This window comes from Artemia sp. Qi Xiang Cuo, chromosome 21 (assembly GCF_049724085.1).
Source record: "Artemia sp. Qi Xiang Cuo chromosome 21, ASM4972408v1, whole genome shotgun sequence".
Classification (NCBI taxonomy): domain Eukaryota; kingdom Metazoa; phylum Arthropoda; class Branchiopoda; order Anostraca; family Artemiidae; genus Artemia; species Artemia sp. Qi Xiang Cuo.
In genome coordinates, this window is record NC_142814.1 from 29,403,321 (window position 1) to 29,429,499 (window position 26,179).

The window sequence follows — 26,179 nt, forward strand, 5'->3', positions numbered from 1 at the left end:
TATTTTCCGCATTTTGAGAAATTCTCCAGGTTCCCAAACTGTTCCCTGACAAAGTTATTGGCGTCAGGTGTATTCTGCGGCGACGTTAGGCTTTCAGGACAAATTGATTTTCTGGGTGCAGCGTAATTCTGGAAGTCAAAACATTTCTTTTAAATGTCAAAGTATATGGTGACACTTACCTACTAGAAATTGTGTTTTTCAAAAATATATAAAAAGATTAAGACGACTGTTGGAAAAATCGACAGATTACAATGAGTAAAAATGTTACTTGTAGTCTATGTAGTTAAGGAGGTAATGTAACTTCTGTTTACATATTTACCATCTTTACAACAGATTGACATGGTGGGAAATTCTTACATATTATCTTAAGTTGTCGGGAAAAAAAGTCGCAGTGACTGTAGATTAAGCAATTAAGACTGGGGGCGTGGATCCAAAATTTCAAAATTTTCTAATGTTTCCATGATTTCCTATGACCTTAATATGGTAATTCCGCCTCTTTTTTTTGTAAGATGGCACTCGCGGTTTGATATTTCAAACTACCTGATTATGTTTTATTTTTGTGTTTTTGATTTAAAATTGAAATATACCATTAACAGCTAACCATATTTTCTTTAATATTTATGAAACCCTGTTACAGCAGGAATCTCAATAGAGCTATTTCGAGCTCCCCCCCCCCTCTAAGCCACCTGTACAATGTCTCTTTGCAACAGCTACAAAAAAATATAAACAGAAACAAACATTCTATTAACACATTAACCTAAACGAGATTCATATTGGACCGGCCAATAGATATTTGAGCTTTACAAGAAACAATAAAATAAACAAATATGACAAGAACTGACGATTTGAAAAAAATTACTATCCTGCCTCGCCAGAAAAGACAATTTTCGGTAGGTGTACATGCTAGTTTAATACGGGCGAAGGCGTCCCACATTGGGAACACAAATTTTCGTTATAGAAAAAAATGGAGAATTCTATTATCCTTATAAAATTATTTTAAAATTATAAATAATCCAGAGAATTTAGCACGGTAAGGTATGACAGACCCCCTGGCTTACCCTGTAAGTCTATAGGATCCAGAATTCCCCATATAAGAGAATGATTGATTCCAAAATTCTTTTCAGCCTTGAACACAGGTTAGGAATAAATTTTTCAATGAAAGTATTGTCATTACTTTTTTTTTCTTTTTACTTTTTGCAGTCATGTTTTTCCTTTTCTACTTTGATAGTCATGCCATTTGTCACGATGGGTTTAGGTGTATTCATGACCAGTTATTGGGTAAAAGGAGGGGATAGGTCATCAGCATAGCGAAAACACGTGAAACTAGAACATGAATTTGAAATGATTATAGTCTAGAATATTTGCATTAGTTAAAGAAGGACAAAATAAGTTTGTGTTTCCTACTTATCATATGACAACTCGCCAGTGACATCAATTGGGAGAGGAGGCGTGATTTTTTTGTCCCCTTTGAAAAATAATTTTTGTTGGTATTCTCAAGTGTTTTCATTAAAAAAAACGGTACTTTTCAGTTATCCCGACCACACTTAAGATGTGAAGTTAGGTTAATCTTAATGAAGTATACCACAATATAATGAAAATATAATACTTTAGTAATACAATTATGAAAACTATAACAGAGAATTATGGAAAGCAGACCAACCAGAACGCATTATATTAAATACCAAACCTAACCAACTCTATATATTAAATTAATAAAAAAAAAGTTTTTTTAGCTGAAAGTAAGGAGCGACATTAAAACTCAAAACGAACAGAAATTATTCCGTATATGAAAGGTGCTTCCCCTCCTCAACGCCTCGCTCTTTACACTGAAGTTCTTTATTGTTTTATAAAATAAAGTTATGAGTCAAACTTTAGCGTAAAGAGCGAGGCGTTGAGGAGGGGACAGTCCCTTTCATAAACGGAATAATCTCTGTTCGTTTTAAGTTTTAATGTCGCTCCTTACTTTCAGTTAAAAAAAACTTGTTTTTTTTTATTTAATTTTTGAACGTTTTTAATTAATGCAGCTTTGATTTTGGCATACCGTGCATGAATAATTAAAACAAAATTTGCAAATTAATTTTACTTTTTTTTTGGCTAAATGGCTTTCTCGAAATTTTGATCTGACGTAACGAATTAACTTTTGTAACGAACTTCTATATTCGTATATTCCTATTACGTATATTAGAGGGTTCGCCCCTAGTGAATACCTCGCTCTTTACGCTTAAGTTCAAATTTTGTACCAATTATTTAAGAATGACCCCTTAATCACAAAGGTTGTTAATTAGAATAAATAGCTCTGATGGAGTTACAAAAAAAACTTTAGCGTAAAGAGCGAGGTAATAACTAGGGGCAAAACTCAATCATATACGTAATAATTTCTGTTCGTTTTAAGCATTTATGTTGCTCGTTACTTTCAGTTGAAAAAGTTTTTTTTTTCTATTTAATTTCTGATCGTTTTTTTTAGTAATGCTGGAAAATCCGGCGCCCCCTCCATAGCAATGTCCCTTCCCCCTTGAAAACTTTCATGGAAAGATACTACCACGTAACCCCCGCCTCCCCCCCCCCCCGACGACCAGAAAAAATCACCCTTAAAACTTCTGTATACTTCCCAATAATCAATACTAGCCTATATGTAAACATTGGGCAAAGTTCATACCTTGCAGACCTTCCCCCGTGGACTGTGAGGGGTTAAATCATCCTCAAAGACATAGTTATCATATTTTTAGACCATTCTGAACAAAATGGCTATCTCAAAATTTTTATTGGTTGACTTCGGGAAAAAAGAGCGTGGGAGGGGGCCTAGTAGACCACCATTTTTTTGTCACTTAAAAAGCGCACTAGAATTTTTAATTTCCATTTGAATGAGCCCTCCCGCGATATTCTAGGACCACTGGGTCGATACGATCTCCCCTGGAAAAAAAAAACAAAAAAAAACAAACAAATAAACACGCATCTGTGATCTTTCTTCTGGCAAAAAAAAACAAAATTCCAAATTTTTGCAGATAGGAGCTTGAAACTTCATTAGTAGAATTCTCTAATACGTTGAATCTGATGGTCTGATTTTCATTAAATTCTATGACTTTTAGGGGGTGTTTTCCCCTTTTTTCGAAAATAAGGCAAATTTTCATGTAACTTTTGATTGATTAGACTAAACTTGATGAAACTTATATATTTGAAATCAGCATGAAAATCTGATTCTTTTGATGTATCTATTGGTATAAAGATTCCATTTTTTTAGAGTTTCAGTTACTATTGAGCCGGGTCGCTCCTTACTTACAGTTCGTTGCCACCACAGTTTATAGAATTATCCAGTAAGTTTATCGCAGATCATTTCTGGTCTGCGATCTCGGTGCGAACAAAAAGCTCCTCCCACTTGTTTGTGCAGTTATGTATCAGTGTGTTTACGTCAATCAATGAGAAATGGTTACAAAGTGCATTATTCGAAATTGCAAAAGCAGAAAAAACTTTGTGAGCCGGCCAAGTGAAGTGGTTTGAATCTGTCCCATCTCATAGGTATGACTTAGTTTATAAGCAAATAATGACAATCTATTATTCATATACAGTGGACTCAACTGATTGGCCTATGTAGGATTTTATAAAAAAAAAAAAGGGGGCGGGGGGATGATGAAATTTGTGAAAATAAGGATTTTTTTTCTTCTGATAACTGGTGGAATAGGTGTGATGGTTTCAGGGGCGGATCCAGGATTTTTTTTTTTGGGGGGGGGGGGCGTAAAATAGGTTGATCCGATAAACTTAAGTTAGGAGCAAGTTTAATTAATGCAAACTTGCGTTAATTAGTTAAATTACGCTACTCTAGACTACTATAGGGGGCACCCCTCGCCCCCCTCTGGATCCGCCACTGGATGGTTTATCAGTTTTTTTTTCACGTCGTGATGTTTATTTTCTACGATATTTATTTTCTAGATAAGACTACTTTCGTTTCCAATCAATGTTTTCGTATGAAATGGGCAGACCTTTCCTGAACTTTAAACAATAAACACCTCTGTTTGAAAATCTTTGCACTTTGTGAATTTAGATAGCGATAAGGGTTCCTGATTGAGACCAATTATAGGACTTGCGTTCTAATTATTGGTTGCTGTGGTAAAAGTTGCCACAATAGCCCTATCCAAGAAAATACCAAACGTCTGTTAAGAAGTGTTTTTCGTAAAATTCTTAGGGAATTTTCAGAAAATTGAAAGACATCATACATTTTAGTGGCAGATCCAAAATTTTACGGGGCTTTACCCTAGAAAAGCTCCTATTATAGAATATTCTTCCAGTTTGTTTACCAGAAAATAAATGAAATTCATTTCTTACTGCTGAGTCTGTATAATCTTAGACCTTTTACGGCACAATTTCCAAAATATTTCTAAAAGTTTTTTCTAACGGGGACCTATAAGAAATAATACATTTTTAGCTATACATTTTTTTTAGCTATGCCCATCACGTAATTTCCCTTTGAGAAAAAATTGATAAAACTTTTAAAACTGAAATATCAATGCGAAGCACCAAATATCATAATCAAATGTCACCGCTTTATGACATTGTTCAAATAAAACTTATTTTTTACTTGATTATCGTTGTAAATTCATTCTTTGTCTTTCTTTCCATTTTTAAACCAATGTTATATTTACCTTTTGCATTATTACAACCCACTATATATACATTTATATAAATTTATATGCAGTGTTACCGCCATACCAATTATTCTCCTTTCCTTTTTTTCTTTAATAATAATTTCTGGTCGTTTTGAGTTTGAGTTATTGTAGGCTTTTATTTCTACTGATCTTAAGTTTAATATGGCCTTTACTTTTCTTTAAAAAAAACTTTCTTTTTCGTAAAGCTTTCGTAGTATATATATATATATATATATATATATATATATATATATATATATATATATATATATATATATATATATATATATATATATATATATATATATATATATATATATATATCGGCGCGTACAAACAGCACCTCTCATTTTATCTGCCATCAGAGGTCCAATTACCCTGGAACATGTATTTTGGCAGAAACTTTCTCAAAATGCCTTTGAAACCAACTTGACTTCGAAACCTATTTTTAATTCCTAAAAACATCTAATAATAACATTGCACTACTAATTACCGATTTTCATGTATGTATTGGAATAAATTAATTTAAAATTAGTTTCTTCAAAATTAGTGTTCCAATGTTGAAGCCAAGTTTCACGTTCAAGAGAAATCTGACTTGTCTACCCGTGAAAAGATCTAATGCCGCTTATGTTTCTACGCTCTTCGGAGCACTTGCACCTCGGTCCGGGTTTTTATAATGGGTGAGATAGGGAATAACCATACTGGATAATTATATAAACTGTGGTTGCCACGAACTGTTTATATTTGATTAAAATATACCTGTATAGTAGTTTATCACACCGAGATTAAGCTAATTATCTTAGAATGCAGACAGAGAAACCAGTTTTACTTAGAACAAGAAATTGAGTGTGTTCGGGATAACTGACAAGTACGAAAAAACAACAAATTTTCCACCAAAATTTTGAAATATAGACTCCCTCTACATTTCCTTGAATAAAGCCACTGACGCCGGCTATTTATACGTATATATTCCGTTTGGTTTTAAATCATTTATTCTTGAAGCTGATCACAGATATTTTCAATGGTCTGTTGTTTCAGTTATTTATGTATTATTTGTCTATCCTCATAAAGATATATAGACTACCAGTGGGGGTCAGGCACCCGACAGTCTATTAAATTGATTGGTCATGCTAATTTATTGGCATTTATGAGACATTCAGACAAACGAAAAGGGCCCATCGACGTAACAGTCTTGGGTCTAAAGATTGATTTCTTCCGGTCTCTCCGTCTGTCGTCGAGACCAGTAGGGGTATTTAGTAATTCAGTGTTTTTTTCCAATAAATTGTGGTTTGTTCATTTGTCGTTTCCTTCTCTTTTTTCTATTGTGTTATACAATATGTTATAACATTCAAAGGAAAGACATAGAAATTATCGACTTTTCTAAAGAGGCGGGAGAATATTATCGCATGGCGATATACATTTTTTTTTGTCCTTTTGCCACGTTTAACATCAAGGTTTTAAAACTGATTTAGGTTATAAATTGAAAAAAAATATCTCATATAAATTGTTTAATACTTGTTTGTTTGGACCTATAGGATAATACCCCCCGTAGAGTGATGGTTTCACAGAAGGAAATCTGGGGCCTTGAAGCTGGAATTGAAAGCCGAGAATAAGGCGCTCATGCCACAATTTGTGAATGTAGAAAAATTCTAACTTTAGCATCTCACGGGTACAATATGTCTAATGTTGCAGTGTTACAAGGGAATAACCTTCTAGCAGTTATCTTAGTTTGTTGCTTATTTTTCAAGGCTGTCTTTTCGATACCAGGGCAAGGCAATGCAGCGTATCAGACTGATGATGATTTACTTATATTAACTTAATATACTAAATTGGCATAGTTTTAAGACTAGTAGAGCTTCAATATAATTTCTTAAACCACATTGGCTTGACATAACATAAAGAAAGAAAAACGAGCAAAAATAGGTTTTTAAAGGCCAAATGAAAATACTGAAAAAACACAACAAAGCGAGTTTTTCGAGAGAACAGCCGCCTCTTTTTTTCAGCGCGAAACGAAATAAAGTATCCAAGGAAAGTGCCGAAGAAAAAATCAAACAAAAAACAAACGCGGAAAGTCAATGTGAAAAGAAACAAAAAACTTAAGAAAAAAACAAAAATTTAAAAGATGAATAAAATTCAATAAAAGCCAAAAATTATAAGAACTAAAACCAAATACCTAACAATCATAAAAGCGAGTTACTCGGCAAAATATCCGCGATTTGCACAAAATCCAAAAAATTATGAACTGCCATCGTATCTAGCGAGTTGTTCGCTAGTATCCGTCGATGGCAGTTCATAATTTTTTGGATTTTGTGCAAATAGCGAATATGGGTGACTAACTCGCTTTTATGGTTGTTAGGTATTTGGTTTTAATTCTTATAATTTTTGGCTTTTATTGAATTTTATTCATCTTTTAAATTTTTGTTTTTTTCTTAAGTTTTTTGTTTCTTTTCACATTGACTTTCCGCGTTTGTTTTTTGTTTGATTTTTTCTTCGGCACTTTCCTTGGACACTTTATTTCGTTTCGCGCTGAAGAAGAGAGGCGTCTGTCCCCTCGAAATATTCGCTTTGTTGTTTTTTTTCAGTATTTTCATTTGGCCTTTAAAAACCCCATTTTTGCTCGTTTTTCTTTCTTTATGTAGAGCTTCAATGGTTTTTAAGCCCCTGCAAAAGTGCTCTTGGGGCAATGCAGTAAGACAGCGCGATTAATTGACATATTATACAGAAAAAAAGTGACTTCCATTGGTATTCGCTGTCCCAGACGCGCAGAAAACCGTCATCACGTCGGTCAGTTCAATTTTACTCTGGTCTGCGCTATATCTTCCAAAAATAGAAACTATATATTCTTAAAATAACCAATTAAAAGATAGACTTTGGAAAAACGAAAATGATTTGACTCTGTTACGCACACAGAAGCTTATTTGCAGAGAGGCCTGGCATTTTGGGCAATACAAATCAAATAAAACCCAAAAAACCTGCAAATTATAAGAAAATATGTAGAAAATCTTAAAAATCTCGAGGTTTGGGAAATGGGCCCAAAGGCCTCTATCCTGTGCATTTGCATACATAAGCTGTAATCATGGGGATCAGAAAAACTTAATACTGCGGTTATCCCCTGATGTCAAATTCTCAAATTGTATCCAAAGTATCTTTGAATAATAGTAGCCAAATGGGATGGCGGAACTATCTCTTGATGGATAACGAGGTAAAAAAAAAAATTACTAAAAATGTGGGAAGGTATTGAAGGTAGACCAACGATTCCACAGACCTAGAATAACTAGGATTCCATTTTAGATATGTTTTCGTGTTGCATATTATGTGGAGAGCACGAGTATGTGGAGACCGTAGGCCTAGTTCCCATACGCTGCGATTTGCGGAAAAGCGCAATTCGAGCAACACATTTATTTTACAGAATAAAACTGTAAAAAATACTTGGAAAATTGCAGGTATAACGCGGAAAAATCCCAATTACCGTTATCTTGTCTAACAGAAACGAATTTCAATGTACTTGCCGCTGTTGAATACTTATTCTTACTATGAAGAAGTAAAAGAATAATAATTTATATATTATAGTAAATAACTAGTTGAACAATCAGCTATTCATTTGATTCCTGAGCAAGTTTTCTCCCATGCTTTGGAAAACATCAACGCATGCGGATTTAAATTTTTTTCACAAAAAAAACTAAAAAAAAATCGTCCGCAATCAGCAAATTCGTTATAATTTTTTTCTTTTTTTGCGAAACGCAGCAAGTGGGAACTAAAAGTAAAACAGGCCACGTGCTTAGGCTTGTTCCTACCGTTACTAAAAAAAGTTTTTAAAACAATCTAACCAGCAAGTCTTTCTTCCAGGCTCAACAGGATACCACTCCTAACAATTATTAGTTAATTCTTCAAACAAATCAATACGTTATTAGAGAAAATTTTTGTATTTTGTTCGGAGCGCAAAAAAATGGTATTTAACCAACTTTATAGGAGCCAAAAAGAAAAATAATTCTATTAAACTTCGCAAAGGATGTGGCTTTTAAGAGGATCTATTCAAAAAGAATCTACTTTCCCCCGAGATTATAACGTTACGATAGAGTAATTTCATTCGCAAATAACCAATTCTGGGCACTTTCGACTGAATTCAATAATAATTGCGGAAGTGAAGTATTCGATGAGAAATTGATTCATTTTCAAGTTTCGAAATTAAACTTCTCTCTTTTCAGCCTAACAGAATTTAAACGCATAAATTTTTTGGGTTTTATTCTTATCAAAAATCTAAATAACTTTAATCCATTCATATTTTAAAAAAATGTTACTCTTCTTAGTTTTCCTATTAAAGGTACGATTTTGTGAAAGAATAGAAAGCATTTTTTTTTTTTTTAGTTTTGCCTAGGCAGGGTTCCCGTTTGATCGAAAAAATTCACCCCTCCCTCCTCTCGACGGTCCTGATTATTATAATTTTTCCTTACCCTGAACATATTGCTAGTTTTAGAAAAACAATTTTTTTTTTTAGTTCCTCCTGCATGACAAGACTGAAGCCGAGCAGCAATCCCACTGATTCGCTGTCCAGAAATCTCATCAAGAGCAAAGCCTTAGCGATGGGAACCATAAATTCGTTTAAATTTTGATCAATATCAAAGACCAACCGGGTTTTGTCGTTTTGAGAAATGATTTATTTTGGAGAAATTAATAAACTATCGGCACAGATCGTTTGTTTTAGATAGAAAGGAATGCAGTGTGATGACAATCATTTTTGAATTATAGTAGCCAAATGGGCGGACGGAACTAACTCTTGATGGATAACGAAGTAAAAAAATTACTAGAAAAGTGGGAAGGGACAGATGGTACACCAACGATCCCACAGACCTAGAATAACCAGGATTCCATGTTAGATATGTTTTTGTGTTTATACTTGTCATAAATACGAACCAGCTAACATTATGGTACTTGAAACTACTATACGTTTATAAAATGAGCATTTTTTTGCGTAAGCAACCAGACCTAGACCTCTGGTGCTAAAGCTCCGTGGAGTGTTACGACTAGACCCCGGCGCCGCGCCGGCGGATCGACCGAATGTCGTCGACGAGAGGCCCAGTCGACCGCCACCGAAGTGTCGCAACACCACCGGCGCCGCCGGCGAGGCGGCGGTGTTCGGTCGACTTTAAATTAATTTTGCAGCTATTCTTTATTGTGTCAACCGGAAAGTCGGAGCTTTTCCTTCTCGTGTGGTTTAGTATTTCGATTTTCCTGATTAGAAATCAAGTAGGACTTGCACTATCCCCAAATTTTCGGGTATTTCCCCGAAAATCTATGCTTCACCCTGAAAAAAAATTTGGTTCCCCGAAAATCACGCAATCACGGTGCCACCCCAGTAGAAAGGGGGGTGCTACTCCCACGAGAACACCGTGCTGCCACCTACAACTTTTTTACATAATTTATTCAAGGATTATCAATCTGTTGTTGTTTGGCCACGTGCAATGACATGAGGGGTGATTTACATAATCACTCGAGGAATTATTGATTTATGACACTGGGGGAGGGGGGGGGGTGATTTACATAATCGCTAGGGGCAATGTATTGATCTAGGACTCGAGGGGGAAGTGAATTTCCAAGAACTTGATTGCGTAATCGAAGGGGAAGTGGATTTCCGAGAAATTGATTGCGTAATCGCTTGGGAATTTTATTGATCCGATAAGGGGAAACAGGATCACGTGTCTCCTTCCCAGCCAATCAGAGGGGTAGTTATATATTAGTGGAGGAGGTTTGCAGAGAATATGAGGACAGGATTTTTGCTATAGTTTTTTTATTAGTCTGTGAATAGACTTCAAAGGAGTGAGAAGAAGAACAGTTTTGACTTTATTCATTTGGATATATATGTGTCTGTTGATGATGACAAGTGGAATGTTTACCCTATTAGAAGTTGATAGTGGAGTTGATGGCAATAATACAAGAGCACCAAACATTGCAGTGGAAATCACGAGAGGATCACGGCTTTGTCTGGAATGGGATGAAGTATATGCAAGATATGTGATATCCTTGAGCAAATTTAAAATGGAGGATCAATTATGTTTCGCTGCAAAAGTTGATATAGCACACGCGAATATACTACAATGTGCTTTAAGTGCATTAGTGAAACATTTTGAAGACAATAAACTGTATCGCTAATTGTGCATGCTTAGCATTATAGTTGTTGTAATTATTCAACAAAATTGTTTCGAAATCGAAAATGTTCCCTTTCTTTTCTGGTTAGGTTAGGCTAGGGGCTAACGAATCAGGATCAATATACAGTGAATCCAAATGATTTACCAGCATTAGTGGTTCACAACAGTTGCATATACACCGAAGAAGAAGAAATCTAAAGTGAAGATTTAAAGACATTGTTGTATATATGAGCATTTTATCAATAAACAAATTTACAAACAATCTTAAAATATTTATTCTATTGTGATATCGATATTTATCACTGTTTTAATGTATACTATCTCAGGTTCAATTATTTGAACCTCGTCCTCCTCCACTGGCATAATATCTATGAGAGAGGGTATCTCCTGAGATTGAGTCAACTCCGCAAATAAATCCTCGTGCACTCGAAGTCTCGGGTTAGGTATTCGATCCGAAGACCCACTCCTCAAGAGATCCTCTGATCTACATATGCAGAGAAGCGCTTCCTCCTCTTCAGATGTAATCTCATTGGTGTCGATTTCATTACATGTAGCTAGAAGCTCCTCCTCCTCCTCGAGAGTGAGCCCCCACACATACCACACATCCTAAAAAAGATTGAGAACACTATGATAGAAATATAAATTAAAATTTAAATAATGTTATGGGAGAATGGTTCTTGGAAATTTTCAGCGGGTTTCAATTTCTGAAAAAAAATTACATTTTGATATCGTATGATAATTTACTAAATTTTAAGGTTTTCTTTAGTTTCAAAAAGTTTTTTGTCAGTGACCATCTTTTAATCATTCACAAACAATTCTGAAGAAAACCAGTTTCCACTGTTTATCGACGTTAAATTATTAAGAAGGCTATTATTTCTTTGAAATATACATTTTAAATTTTTAATTTTCATGTTTTTGATTTTATATTAATGAAGAATTTAAACACAACTTCAACTAGTTATTTTTTTTGTTCGAAATAGATGAAAGGTCCAATACCTCAGTTAGACTAAGAGGTTACTTTCTGTAAAGGTATGTCTAGCGATGAACTTTTTAGAGTGATAAGAACTTTTTTTCCAAAAGAGGACATTTTTAAACTAAAAGTAAAGAGCTACTATCCTGAATCAAAGATGTGTTGAAATAATAACAAATAATAGTTCAAACCTAAATTTTCTGTAAAGTTATGTCTAGTGATAAACTTGTTAGGCAGTCAAAAACTTTTTTTCCACAAGAGGATATTTTTCAATTAAAAGTAAAGAGCTACTAGACTAAATCAAAGATTTGCAGAAATAATAACGAATAATTGTTCAAACTAAAATTTTCTGTAAACTTATGTCTAGTGATAAACTTGTTAGAGTGACAAACACTTTTATTCCGCAAAAGAACATTTTTCAACTAAAAGTAAAGAGCTACTAGACTAAATCAAAGATGTGCAGTGATAATAACGAGTAATTGTTCAAACTTAAATTTTCTGTAAACTTTTGTCTAATGATGAGCTTGTTAGAGTGACAAGAACTTTTTTTCCACAAGAGGGCATTTTTCAACTAAAAGTAAAGAGCTACTAGACTAAATCAAAGATGAGTAGAAATAATAATGAATAATTATTCAAACTTAAATTTTCTGTAAACTTGTCTAGTGATAAACTTGCTAGAGTGACAAAAACTTTTTTTCCACAAGAGGAAATTTTTCAACTAAAAGTAAAGTGCTGCTAGGCTAAATCAAAAACGAACAGAAATAATAACGAATAATTGTTCAAACTTAAATTTTCTGTAAACTTATGTCTAGAGATAAATTTTTTAGTGACAAAATCTTTTTTTCCATTAGAGAACATTTTTCGACTAAAAGTAAAGAGCTGCTAAACTGAATCACAGACGAGCAGAACTAATAACAAAAAATTTTTAAAACATAAATTTTCTTCAAACTTTTGTCTAATGATGAACTTGCTATTATGACAAAAACTTTTTTTTCCATAAGAGGGCATTGTTAAACGAAGAGTAGAGCTACTAGACTAAATAAAAGACGAGTAGAAATAATAATGAATAATTGTTCAATCTTAAGTTTTCTGTAAACTTATGTCTAGTGATAAACTTGCTATAGTAACAAAAACTTTTTTTCCACAAGATAACATTTTTCAACTAAAAGTAAAGAGCCACTAGACTAAATCAAAGATGAGCAGAAATGATAACGAATAATTGTTCAAACTTAAATTTTCTTTAAAGTTATGTCTAGTGATAAACTTGTTAGAGTAACAAAAACTTTTTTTCCATAAGAGGACATTTTTCAACTAAAAGTAAAGAGCTACTAGACTAAATCAAAGATGAGCAGAAATAATAACGAATAATTGTTCAAACTTAAATTTCCTGTGTGCACCCAGGATAAGTTTCCAAAAAGGAAATAGGGCTTTGAGGGAAAGTTTTTAACTAACTGGCTGGAATACCCTTTAATCATAAAAGTTTTTGTTCTTCCTCAAATTCCGTCGGCTTGGCTGGGAAAAGACATTTTCCCTTCTTTCTTTACGCTCTTGTCTTTTTATGTAGTCCTTGAACATAGAAAAAGTTGCAAGGTCTTACAGAATAATTCAATTTGCCCTTGTTTGATTTGCGAGGTGAAGTTGTGTCGAAACCATCAGAAATAATAATAAGCAAAATGTCTAAAAGGCTCGGTTGTAATAGAAATTTTTGAAACCCAAGGTAAAAAAAATAAAAATGTAATAAAAATAAATGAAAATTGAATATTAAGAATACCTACATGCTAACCCGGAAAGTGTTTCATTCGCTCCTTCCCCAGTCGATAAAAACTATACAAAAAAGATAATATCTGACAACTTTCGCCAAAATATTCAAGCTCTGCTTAAGCCTAAAAGGTTGTTTAGAAACATATTGTTAATGTATTTTCAAAAAAATTATTGATTGCTCTTTCAGATATTCCATTTCAATACTACTTTGTTGACTTTTCCGTAAATAACATAAATTTACGTATCATAAATTTTTTTCTTTAAAAATAGACCAAAAATTAGGACCAATGGGAATACCCCCCTCCTCAAGACATTACTCTTTACACAACTTTTTTTAGAATTTAAAAATAAAGCTTATTATTATTAAAAATATTGAATAAAAATTTTTATTTAATTATTTGAAGCTTAGTTTAATGTATTACTTTGAACAAACTACTTTGTTAATGCATTAATTCTTATAAACACAGAGTCTAAAGACATTTTAATGTTTAGGTGTTTGAAAATAAAGTTCAAAACTAACGGTACTGTTTTAAAAATTTAGGTCCAACGCCTCGACATTGCTCAATAAAATTAAATGTTGGGTGGTTATATCTTAGTTTTTGTAAGTAGGCTGTTGTTTTGCGTATAGTTTAACCTAACCTGGCTCTGAGAAAGCTAAGCCAGCGTCGCTAGTCAGTTGGCAAACAACGCGTCTAACCTGCTCTGCCAGAACAAAGATTTATGTAGCCAAAATTTTTCAACTGCTGATTACATCAAATAGACGATGCAACGAGTTCAGCGCAACACTTTTATATTGCAGCGCAGCACCTCTTGCCTTGGGATTTTGCTGACTAAACAACTTTCATCTGAATTGAAGTTATTCATAATAAATAGAGAACTTGGCAAACACACATCTCCAAGGTGAAATCCAAACTCATTTTCCTAGGGAAACATTTATTTTAGATTTATGTAATAACTCTTGCTTAAAATTTAGTTTAGAAGTTGTCTTATATCAACTTGTTTACTAGTCTACTTTGTTTCTTACTCCGTTAGTTTATTATTCACGTAAGAAATTTTCTTTCGTCACGATCCCTAGAGGGGTCTCTGACTTTCCGCTTATATTTGACCTAGTGCCTATATATGACCTAGGATAAGTTTCCAGAAAGAAAATAGGGCTTTGAGGGAAGTTTTTAACTAACTGGCTGGAATACCCTTTAATCATAAAATTTTTTGTTCTTTCTCAAATTCCGTCGGCTTGGCTGGGGAAAGACATTTACCCTTCTTTCTTTACGCTCTTGTCTCTTTATGTAGTCCTTGAACGTAGAAAAAGTTGCAAGGTCTTACTGAATAATTCAATTTGCCCTTGTTTGGTTTGCGAGGTGAAGATGTGTTGAAACCATCAGAAATAATAATAAGCAAAATGTCTAAAAGGCTCGATTGTAAAAGAAATTTTTGAAACCCAAGGTAAAAAAAATAAAAAAGTAATAAAAAAAATGAAAATTGAATATTAAGAATGACTACATGGTAACCCGGACAGTGTTTCCTTCGCTCCTTCCCCAGTCAATAAAAACTATACAAAAACATAAAATCTGACACACATTGCCCAAATATCAAAGATCTGATTACGCTTACAATTTCGATTATAAACAGAGTTTTAATGTATTTTAAAAAAAATAATAGATTGATCTTTCAGATATTAAATTTCAATACTAGTTTGTTGAATTTTACTTAAATAACATAAATTTAAGTATCATAATTTTTTTTTTTAAATAGACCAAAAATTAGGACCAGTGGGAATACCCCCCCTCCTCAAGATGTCGCTCTTTACACAACTGTTTTTAGAATTTAAAAAAAAAGCTTATTTTCATTAAAAATATTGAATAAAACTTTTTATTTAATTGTCTGAACCTTAGTTTAGTGTTTTACTTTGAACAAACTACTTTGTTAATGCGTTAATTTTTATAAACACCGAGTCTAAAGGCATTTAAATATTTAGGTGTTTGAAAACCAAGTTCAAAACTAACGGTACTGTTTTAAAAAGTTAGGTCCAACGCTTCGACATTGCTCAATAGAATTAAATGTTGGGAGTTTATATCTTAGTTTTTGTAAGTAGGCTATTGTTTTGAGTATAGTTTAATCTAAATAATTAGTTAACAAAAATGGTTTTATTGACACCTAATTTACTGGACCGGGTATCTCTAGTAAAAAATATAGTTAATTTTAATTAATGATACGCAAGATGGGGTTTATAGAAACCTAATTTATAGATCTGGATATTCCAAAATCGTCTAGTTTTTGAAAGAAAATTATTGAAAATATATTTCTCTGGTTCAAATATGTAAAATCCATAGGGTAAATATAAATTAAAATTTAAACGTACATTAGCCATTGCAGGATCAGTGAGTTCTTTTGGAGTATTCATTACTTTATATATATATATATATATATATATATATATTTCTATATTTCAATATGCACTGAAGTTAATGCCATCAAACACTAAATAATATGCGGTAATAACGGCATATTTCCTTTCCCTAATCAAATTAATAAATGCTGACCTATAGAATCATGGAAAACAATTATGTCTTTTCATTTGCATAAGACCTCCAATGTCATAAGCCATTCTATGACTTGTTTTTCAGAAATAGAGTTATTTCTATGTTAACAAAGTAACTTCATATATATGAAAGTTCGTGTCGTAATATGAATATTTTTTTAAAATCGTCTGGTCAATTTTTAGATGGATTTTTTTTTCTTCAACATAATTGAAAGACTCAATAACTATGTCCTTAGAGATAAAATGGACCCATCAGCCCCTGGGGGAAAGGTTTTTATGTTATGAAATTTATACATAAAGCCGGTAAAAGTTGGGATTGAAAAAGATTTGTACTCCAACTCGAAACACAACCGTCGAGAGAGGGTTCATTCTAATGGAAAAAAGATTCTAGTGACCCTTTTAAGTAACAAAAAATAATTGGAGGACAACTAGGCCCCCCCCTCCCGCATCACCTTTTACCAAAATTGTCTAATGGGAGCCGCGAAGCCGAAGGCCGGCCACGGGCGGGACCCACACCCCCGGGCCCACAGACTGAAGGCCCACCGCAGGGGAGGCCCCCACCCCCGGGGCCGCAGGCTGAAGGCCGGCTGTGGGCGGGGCCCCCCACCCCCGGGGCCACGGAGCGGACAGCCGGCCACGGGGGGGACCCCACCACCAAGGTTAGGGTAGGTTAGGCTACCTAACATTAGGTTAGGTTAGGTTACCTAACATTTCTGGGTGGGCCCCCAACCCCGGGACCACGGGGCAGAAAGCCTACCACGGGTGGGACCCCCACCACCAAGGTTAGGTTAGGTTACCTAACATTTCTAGGTGGCCCCCCCCCAAACCCGGGGGCCATGGAGACCGAAAGCCTACCAAGGGTGGGACCCCCACCACCAAGGTTAGGTTAGGTTACCTTACATTACTAGGGTTTGGTTAGGTTATGTTAGGTTAGGTTACCTAACATTTCTAGGTTAACTTACACCAGATTAATTGGTACTGCGCTGCAATATAAAAGTGTTGCGCTGAACTCGTTGCATCATCTCTTTGATGGAACCGACAGTTGAAAAATTTTGGCTACATAAATCTTTGTTCTGGGAGAGCATGTTAGACGCGTTGTTTACCAACTGACTAGCGACGCTGGCTTAGCTTTCTCAGAGCCAGGTTAGGTTAAACTATACGAAAAATAAAAGCCTACTTACATAAACTAAGATATAAACACCCAACATTTAATTCTATTGAGCAATGTCGAGGCGTTGGACCTAATTTTTTAAAACAGTATCGTTAGTTTTGAACTTGGTTTCAAACACCTAAATATTTAAATGCCTTTAGACTTGGTGTTTATAAAAAGTAACGCATTAACAAAGTAGTTTGTTCAAAGTAAAACATTAAACTAAGCTTCAGATAATCAAATAAAAAGTTTTATTCAATATTTTTATATAATAATAAGCTTTGTTTTTAAATTCTCAAAAAAGTTGTGTAAAGAGCGATGTCTTGAGGAGGGGGGTATTACCATTGGTCCTAATTTTTGGTCTATTTAAAATAAAAAAAATCATGATACGTAAATTTATGTTATTTACGGAAAAGTCAACATAGTAGTATTGAAATGGAATATCTGAACGAGCAATCAATAATTTTTTTGAAAATACATTAACAATCTGTTTCTAAACAACCTTTTACGCTTAAGCAGAGCTTGAATATTTTGGCGAAGGTTGTCAGTTTTTATCTTTTTTGTATAGTTTTTATTGACTGGGGAAGGAGCGAATGAAACACTTTCCGGGTTACCATGTAGGTATTCTTAATATTCAATTTTCATTTTTTTTTATTATTTTTTTATTTTTTTACCTTGGGTTTCAAAAATTTCTTTTACAATCGAGCCTTTTAGACATTTCGCTTATTATTATTTCTGATGGTTTCGACACAACTTCACCTCGCAAACCAAACAATGGCAAATTGAATTATTCAGTAAGTCCTTGCAACTTTTTCTACGTTCAAGGACTACATAAAAAGACAAGAGCGTAAAGAAAGAAGGGAAAATGTCTTTCCCCAGCCAAGCCGACGGAATTTGGGAAAGAACAAAAACTTTTATTATTAAAGGGTATTCCAGCCAGTTAGTTAAAAACTTTCCCTCAAAGCCCTATTTCCTTTTTGGAAACTTATCCTAGGTGCACACAGAAAATTTAAGTTTGAAAAATTATTCGTTATTATTTCTGCTCATCTTTGATTTAGTCTAGTAGCTCTTTACTTTTAGTTGAAAAATGTCCTCTTGTGGAAAAAAAGTTTTTGTTACTCTAACAAGTTTATCACTAGACATAACTTTACAGAAAATTTAAGTTAGAACAATTATTCGTTATTATTTCTGCTCATCTTTGATTTAGTCTAGTAGGCCTAGTTCTTTACTTTTAGTTGAAAAATGTCCTCTTATGGAAAAAATTTTTTGTCACTCTAACAAGTTTATCACTAGACATAAGTTTACAGAAAATTTAAGTTTGAACAATTATTCGTTATTATTTCTGCTCGTCTTTGATTTAGTCTAGCAGCTCTTTACTTTTAGTTGAAAAATGTTTTCTTAGTGGAAAAAAAGTTTTTGTTACTCTAGCAAGTTTATCACTAGACATAAGTTTACAGGACTCTAAGCTAAAACTCTAAACTCTTAACTAAAATTAAACTAGAATTTCAACAAAAACTCTAAGCTAAGACTCTAAGCTAAAAACTAATCTTTTAAATATTACCAAACAAAACTAGAGCTCTAACTAAAACTTTAATCTAAGACTCTAAGCTAGGAATCTAAAATCTTAGATATAACTAAAGTTAACTTCAACCCTAACAAAAACTCTAAGCTAGGATTCTAAGGTAAAACTATAAACTTTTAAATGAAGCAAAAACAGGCTTCAGCTATTGAAAAAACTCTTAGCTAAGGCTATAAGCTAAAACTCTTAACTAAAACTAAACTAAACTAGAACTCTAACAAAAACTCTAAGCTAAGACTCTAAGCTAAAACTCTAAACTCTTAACTAAAACTAAAGTAAACTTCATCTCTAAATAAAACTAAGCTAAGACTCTAGGCTAAAACTCTATGCGAATGGGTTAAAGAAAAAAACCTGAAAAATGTTGGATAATTTCTAAGTCTAAAAAATTCAGTCCGAAAAAACTTAAAAAATTCAATAAGCAAGGGGAATGGAATGCCTCGGTGGGGCTTTGGGGGTGCGGGGGGGGGGCCGGGGGACCTTTGGGGACCGGGTGCTTCCTTCGGGGTTGGGATAGGGGGATCGGAGTCCTTTGGGAGCCCGGGGGACCTTTGGGGGCTGGGGGTTCCTTCGGGGTTGGGATAGGGGGATCGAGGCCCTTTGGGGTTGGGGTAGGGACCTCACGATACTGTTCAAATGGAACTTGTGTATTATAACGACCACAGAGTTTCACCCTCTTCTAAAACATCTTCTAAAATCATCTTTTAAAATGTCTCTAACTGTTTCACCGAAATAATTCCTTAAAATGTCGAAAACGCTTTCGCCCAAATAACCCCTAAACGTAATTTCTGCGTGTTCCCTTTATTTTTGGCATCTCTGCGCTGTCACATTTGAAATTACTTGGAAACCCTTTCCAGCGTTAATCTCTTCATCTCATAATGTTCCTAGCTACACTATTAAGGTTTCGTTAGAATATCAATTTATCTCTCCGACTTAAAGATCAATGAAGCCGTATTTAAAAATAGAATATTAATTTATATCTTTAGAGTCCTGTATAATTCCTAGGGAAACAAGTGATGTCATTTATAATTCTCTTTCGTGAATCAATAATTCCCCTTAGAAACAGCAAATTAATTCGCCTTTCTTGAATCAATAATTCCCCTTAGAAACAACAAATTAATTCCCCTTTCGTGAATCAATAATTCCCCTTAGAAACAACAAATTAATTCACCTTTCTTGAATCAATAATTCGCCTTAGAAACAACAAATTAATTCCCCTTTCGACACGTGATCTAACTGTTTCCTATTCCTGGACGGCTTAACATTCGCCCCGAGCGTGCACTTGACCAAAACAACAACAACAAATAACTTGACCTTGAAAGAAGTTTTATTGACCCTGTCCTCGTTAGACTCAATAATACAGAAAACTTCCATAAAAATGAGAAAATTCACTCTTTTCCATTCTCACTGACAAAACCATATAAAATACATAAATCGCAGTTGTCATCCATGAAAAACAACAAATAAATTGTTCAACACACATAACCATCCAAAAAAACATCAATCACAGTGAAAAAATTCCTCTTTTTCCATTCTCACTGACAACGAACCATAAAGACATGCATAAATTATGTAAAAAAGTTGTAGGTGGCAGCAGGGGTGCCCCGTGGGAGTCAATAAGGCATTTCTACTAATATCCAATATATGCCCAGACACGGCATATATTTGCTCCTTTAAAGATTTTTGCCTGAAGTCGAGTTATTTTTTCAGTATTCCCGAAGTGGTATCAATTCGGAGGGGGCATACTGCTCCATTAGATCGTATGCTCCCATCCCCCAGATTTTTGGAAAATAGCTTTCTTGGGTATTTTCATTTTTTTAAACTTCAGATTTGCTCCCCCTCCTCCTAAATTTTGAGAAACACATTTGTCTCCTTCCCTCTAAATTTTAGTCAACTCATGTCATTACAATTCTGATGGTAATAATTGTTTGAAAGAGGGCTATGGGTGACAAAATCTCGGTAACACTGTCTTAGATCCGTTTTCCAAAAAATGTTTGGTTCAATTTAAAGACCTCCTGTCGTTGGGAACCCAACTAAAAGGTCTTACTCCGTAATTTTTACCACAAACAAGTTGAACTTCTGGTTTGAAATGTTGCTCACTTATAATGGTCCTTATGTAATCTACAGTATTTACTTTTTAAAGTTCGGTATCTTTGATAAGCGATCCAATATCACTAATGATTCATTAATTTAAATGAGGGGTTTCTACTTCCTCTTTGTCGGCTAAATTTTGTAAGGCTTCAAAAACTCTATGGAGGTAAAATACATGACAAAATCCGAAAGTGAAATTTTTTAATAGCAAGTAGAAGAGCTGCTAATATTATTACCAATTAATTGCATGGTAAATCTGCTACAAGCTATGAACCAAGAGAGAGAGAGAGAGTAAAAAAGAGTTTCTAAATTGCTTTACAATTTGGGGTTTTGTGTAGTACTGATGTTGACTGATCAATAACAATTTTTTTTAATATGAAATGCACAATGAAGATATAATTATACGAAATTGGGGGAAATAAATATAATGACCAGAATAAAGGTTTATATTAGGTTAGACAACATTGTCTTATTACAAAGACACATTTTGATTTCTTTTTTTTTTGAGAAAAGTATAAATACCTTGTGGCAAAACGTCTGTCAAATATTCGTGTATTTAATAAATTGAATACTTGTCATTTGATTATCATTCGATGAAATGACCAAAAGATAATAATTAAAGAAACAAATCGATAAAGTCTTTCGTTTCTACAAAAACAAGATGAAAAAAATTCAGTTTAGCGTAATTTGTATTTTCATATTTGAAACTTACCTATACTACTACAGCTGCTACTAATAGCAAGTCACTGCTACACCATTCCACCTGAGGCCAACACATCTACGCACAGTCCTCCTCCATCCCAATCTGTTCAAAACCTCCTCTTTACACCCTCTCAAGAACCTCTCCTTTCCCTTAAATCTTTGCTTAAAATATCCTCATACCCCACTCGAGGAGACTCGCTTTTTGTCTGGCCCTAAATGGTTGTCCGACGAGGACGATCTTGGGCAATCTGTCATCCTTCATCCGCAAATATATATCCCTTTGACTATCCGGATATAGACCCCTCTTGCCCCCCAATAAAAATGCTGGAGATTCGTCTCTGCGAGCACTCAAAACAATCTGTTTGCAATTTCTCTGGAAAATATCTTGCAAATTTTCCTCCTTTTTTTGGGAGTGACTTCAGAACCGTACCAGACCACTGTCATCACTGTAGCTTCCAATATTATAATCTTGGTACGCAGGCTTATCTTCTCGTTCTTTCAAACCTTTTTCAATTGTGAAAAACGACCAGGGCCTTGGCTGTTATACTTTAAACATCTTCACTCCATCCACCTTCTTTAGCAATAATACTTCATAGGTAAGTAAACCTGCCCACTCGATCTACTTAAATTCATCTATTTTGCTAACATTTTCATCTTGGATGTTTAAATTGTCTAGGATAGTTTTACTTCCCCAATTGATTCCAAGTTCTACCATTGCCTTTGCTGTGATATTTAAGACAAAGTCTATCAAAATGACCAATTTAAATGGGGAAAAGCCGCAACCCTGCTTAACTCCTGATTTAATGCGAAACCAGCAACTAACCTAATTACCTACCTTAACCACAGATATGTCGTTCTCGCGCACAGGGGCGGATCCAGGATTTTTTAGGTGGGGGGCGCAAAATATGTTGATCCGATAAAAAATTTAGGGGGGGGGGGCAAAATAGGTTGATTCGATAAACTTGCGTTATGAGCAAGTTTAATTACCGCAAACTTGAGTTAATTAAGTCAATTACACTACTTTAGTCTACGCTAGGGGGGGGCGCACCCCCCTCGCCCCCTGGATCCCCCACTGCTCGTGCATAGCACTAATCATATTAGTGTATTTATCTCGTATAACATACAGAGGATAGGAACTTCGCTAAAGCTCTTCTGTCAGCTGAATCAAACGCTTGCTCATAATCCATCAAATTGAGGACCAAAGGGGTTTAATGACTCCAGGCACTTCTCAATTATTAATCTAAGTGTGAAAGTTTGGTCGATGCATTCTCTCCCCCTCTAAAATCACACAGTTATTCTCTTGAAACTTAATCTACAGCATCTCTAAGTCTAAAAAGTATCATCATACTGAGTAATTAGCTTCTTACAGAAGCCAAGCTAATACCTCTTTACTTACCACAATCACTCTTATGACCTTTCTTATAGAGGGGTTTAAATAAATTTTTCCTAAAATTGATAGGTACTTACCCTTTTTCAAAAGTCATATCCATAATCTTCAGTAACTTATCTCTAACTTCACAGCCACCATATTCAAAAAAAATCATTTACCAAAGCACCAGCTTTCTCCACTTTCTTTACATTCCTCTTATTTTGATATGATCTATCGCTCAAATATTTCTTGTACAAACCCCTGCTTCTCTCTATTAAACATAAACCATTTTCACTAATGTTATTAGCTACATTTCTAACTTCCTTTCACAAGACACCATGAGTGACTGACTAGTTATTTTCCTAAAATTATTCCATCCATTTTTTATGTTTTTAAATTTTAAACTGTCCATTTTAAATATTCAACTGTTCCTGGAAAACTTTTCATAGATTCTTATCCTGAAGTCTAGCAACGTCATAGATTCCCTGGAGGTAGTTTCCCTCCCTTAATTTCAGCTCTAGATTAAGCCTATAAACTAATAGATGGTGAACTTTACTTTTAACTTTAATAACAACACTCCTATATTTCCTAGGATCTTGTATCAATCCTGCCAGTCTTCGGTTTACAATAACATAATTCATAAGATTAGCTGTCTTACCCTCATGTGAATACCATGTTAACTTATGGGCCATTTTATTGGTTAAACTAGATTATCACACCTACAAAATTGCAGTAGTATGTAATTTTTACCTACACTGTTTTCGTTCCCTACACCAAATTTGTCGAGGCTGGGATATCATATATCCCTATTACTTCCCACCTGGTCATTAAAATCTCCTAACAAAAATACCCTATTTCTACATTGGACCCTGTCTGTTTGTTCCTGTAGCTGTAAGTAAAATGCATCTGTAGGGGTATATACTACTATGACTAATACCCTGCTTTTTTAGTGATGAAATAAGCCACTAGTATCCTGATATTAATACCTCCCAAACTAAGCAGGACTTAGCAACTTCATTACACCCTATCCTTCCTGCCTGAGTAAATAAATTCTATATTGTCTAATTTCATGCTCCCCAACCCTGGGACATGAGTTTCTAACACTCATACTCGTTAAATCATTGAAATTATTATGGCCTCACGGAAAACAGTGGTCCCAGAACCAGTGCAGGTTGGTGACTAAATCTACACGAAACGCTTAAGCCGGCTTAGAACCGGACAGCAGGAAGTCCCTGGGGCCTCTAGTTGCAGGGAGGCTTTTGTGCGATCCTGCTCTTGGTCACAACATGGTTTTCCAAATTTGGCGATGCTCTTCTATCAACAAGAGAAGAAATACTGTACAGACAAGCATATTACCTCCAATTCAATATATATTCTTGCCTACAAATTTTATGCAACTACAGGGAGGCAGGCTATGATAGATAACTTAGCTAAGAAAAGGTTTTTCAGCCCAAAAAAGCCCATCAAAACAGACCAAACAAGAAGAATTATTCATTAATCAGAAGCGAGTGCAAATGCTGCGCCGTTACTAGGCTCCAATTTCTTCGAAGGGCGACAATCCTCAAGGTCACTCTGCAACACTGTTAGCAGTCACAGTTTTAGCTAAGAAAACTCGTGAAAGGTCCACCCTGATGCCACCATGAGACCATGCAAGCAGGATTCCCCTATGAGGGATAAAGACGGAGAAATAAACTAATGACGGAGTGGAGACAAAAAACTATCTCATAGTACCGGAACAGCTCCAAACTTTTTACAGCAAGCCTATCCTCGTCAGGGGGAAAACTTATCCATAGTTAAAAAAAATATTAATTTTATTGGTTTGCAATGCTTTAAATTATGGGGTGTGGCCCACATCCACGAAATCACTGTGGAGGTGGGAATTAGGCACGTACATAGGATTTTTTTTTTTTTAGGGAGATAATAAAAGAAATATTTTTTATAGTTTGAATCTTAGATGTCCAAAAATCCAGGTAACTTCAGGATTGCTGGGAGAGCCTAAAGCCCTCCGAGGTTTGCGCTCTTGACTTGTATTTATACCGAAGGGGGTCTAGTCGCTTATTTATCAGACGTAGTTAAATTGGACGCCAAAAGTTTGACCTTGCGGATTAAGCTAAGGCTCAAAGTCTTGAACATAACACAAAAATGACCAATCCAAGTTCCACCCTGGAAGATATCTTCCTTGGACTCATTACAAATCGGAATTGAAGATGACATATTGACAATGACGCATATGAAAGGAAGAGAAAAGGGAAAGTAAAAAATTGGTTTAGCACGAGGCATAGGTAGATACTGGGCGGTTCCCTTATGACACCCACTGTCACTGGCAAAAGCATTGCACTGTTGTTTCCTACCTTAAACTATTCCTTAGCCGTGAAGCTAATCACGTCCAGTACGAGAAAGAAGATGAATTGTGCTGCCGGATTCAATGGGCTCTGCCCATCTACAAAAAAGAAGAAAAAAAAACAATGTCAGCCATGAGACAGGTGCAGGGAAATTTGATCAGAAATCAGATTGTGCCAACTTTAAAATGAAATTAGATAAAGATTCATTACGAATGAATGCACTGTAGTTTTTATGGCGTGAATTAGCAGTTCAGTAGTATACATTTCACTGGAAGTATCGTGTAAAAAATGCAAGAAATTGAAAGGCACTTAAAAAATAGAGAGAAAAAGAAACAAGAAGGTAAATTTGCCGAATGCTTGAATAATTCAATAGCTAAATGATAAACATACCATTCCATTCATCACTGTTTCCAAACATACTAATCGCTACCTTCGCAAATTCCATCTGGAACGCATGACACATGATTCCTTGTATTTTTGGCAGTACAACTGAGAAGAAAAAATATACCATTTCAACAGTAAGAAGATAAATCGCAGTCATCTATTGAAAATTAGTGGATTTATAACAATCAACTACGATTTACTACTCAATTCAATTTGTTTTGTCTTTTTTTATTAATTTTTAAAACTTTTTTCCACAAAACAAGTTTTCAAAGAAAAATAAAGAGCTCCATTAAGCCAAATATGATCAGAAATAAAGTCAAATAACCTCCCAAGCATAAAACTACCACAAATCACCATCAATAACTAAATGAAAAAAAAACATTACGGCACTTCCATATTATACGGTATACACTCGAAAAGTGAAGTTTGGTGAATGCTAATGAAATAATACAAAAAATTGATGAAAATACAATACTTTAGTAACAAAATTATGAAAACTACAACAAAGAATTATG

The 26,179-nt window shown here is 34.5% G+C and overlaps 1 long non-coding RNA gene across 1 annotated transcript; it reads left to right on the forward strand.

The window, feature by feature from the left end:
• Positions 1-3,423: 3,423 nt before the first annotated feature.
• On the forward strand, positions 3,424-9,326 carry LOC148939428 (uncharacterized). Its single transcript, XR_016143518.1, has 2 exons — positions 3,424-3,513; positions 9,133-9,326. It is a non-coding gene; the product is annotated as an uncharacterized LOC148939428 (long non-coding RNA).
• The last annotated feature ends 16,853 nt before the right edge of the window (positions 9,327-26,179 follow it).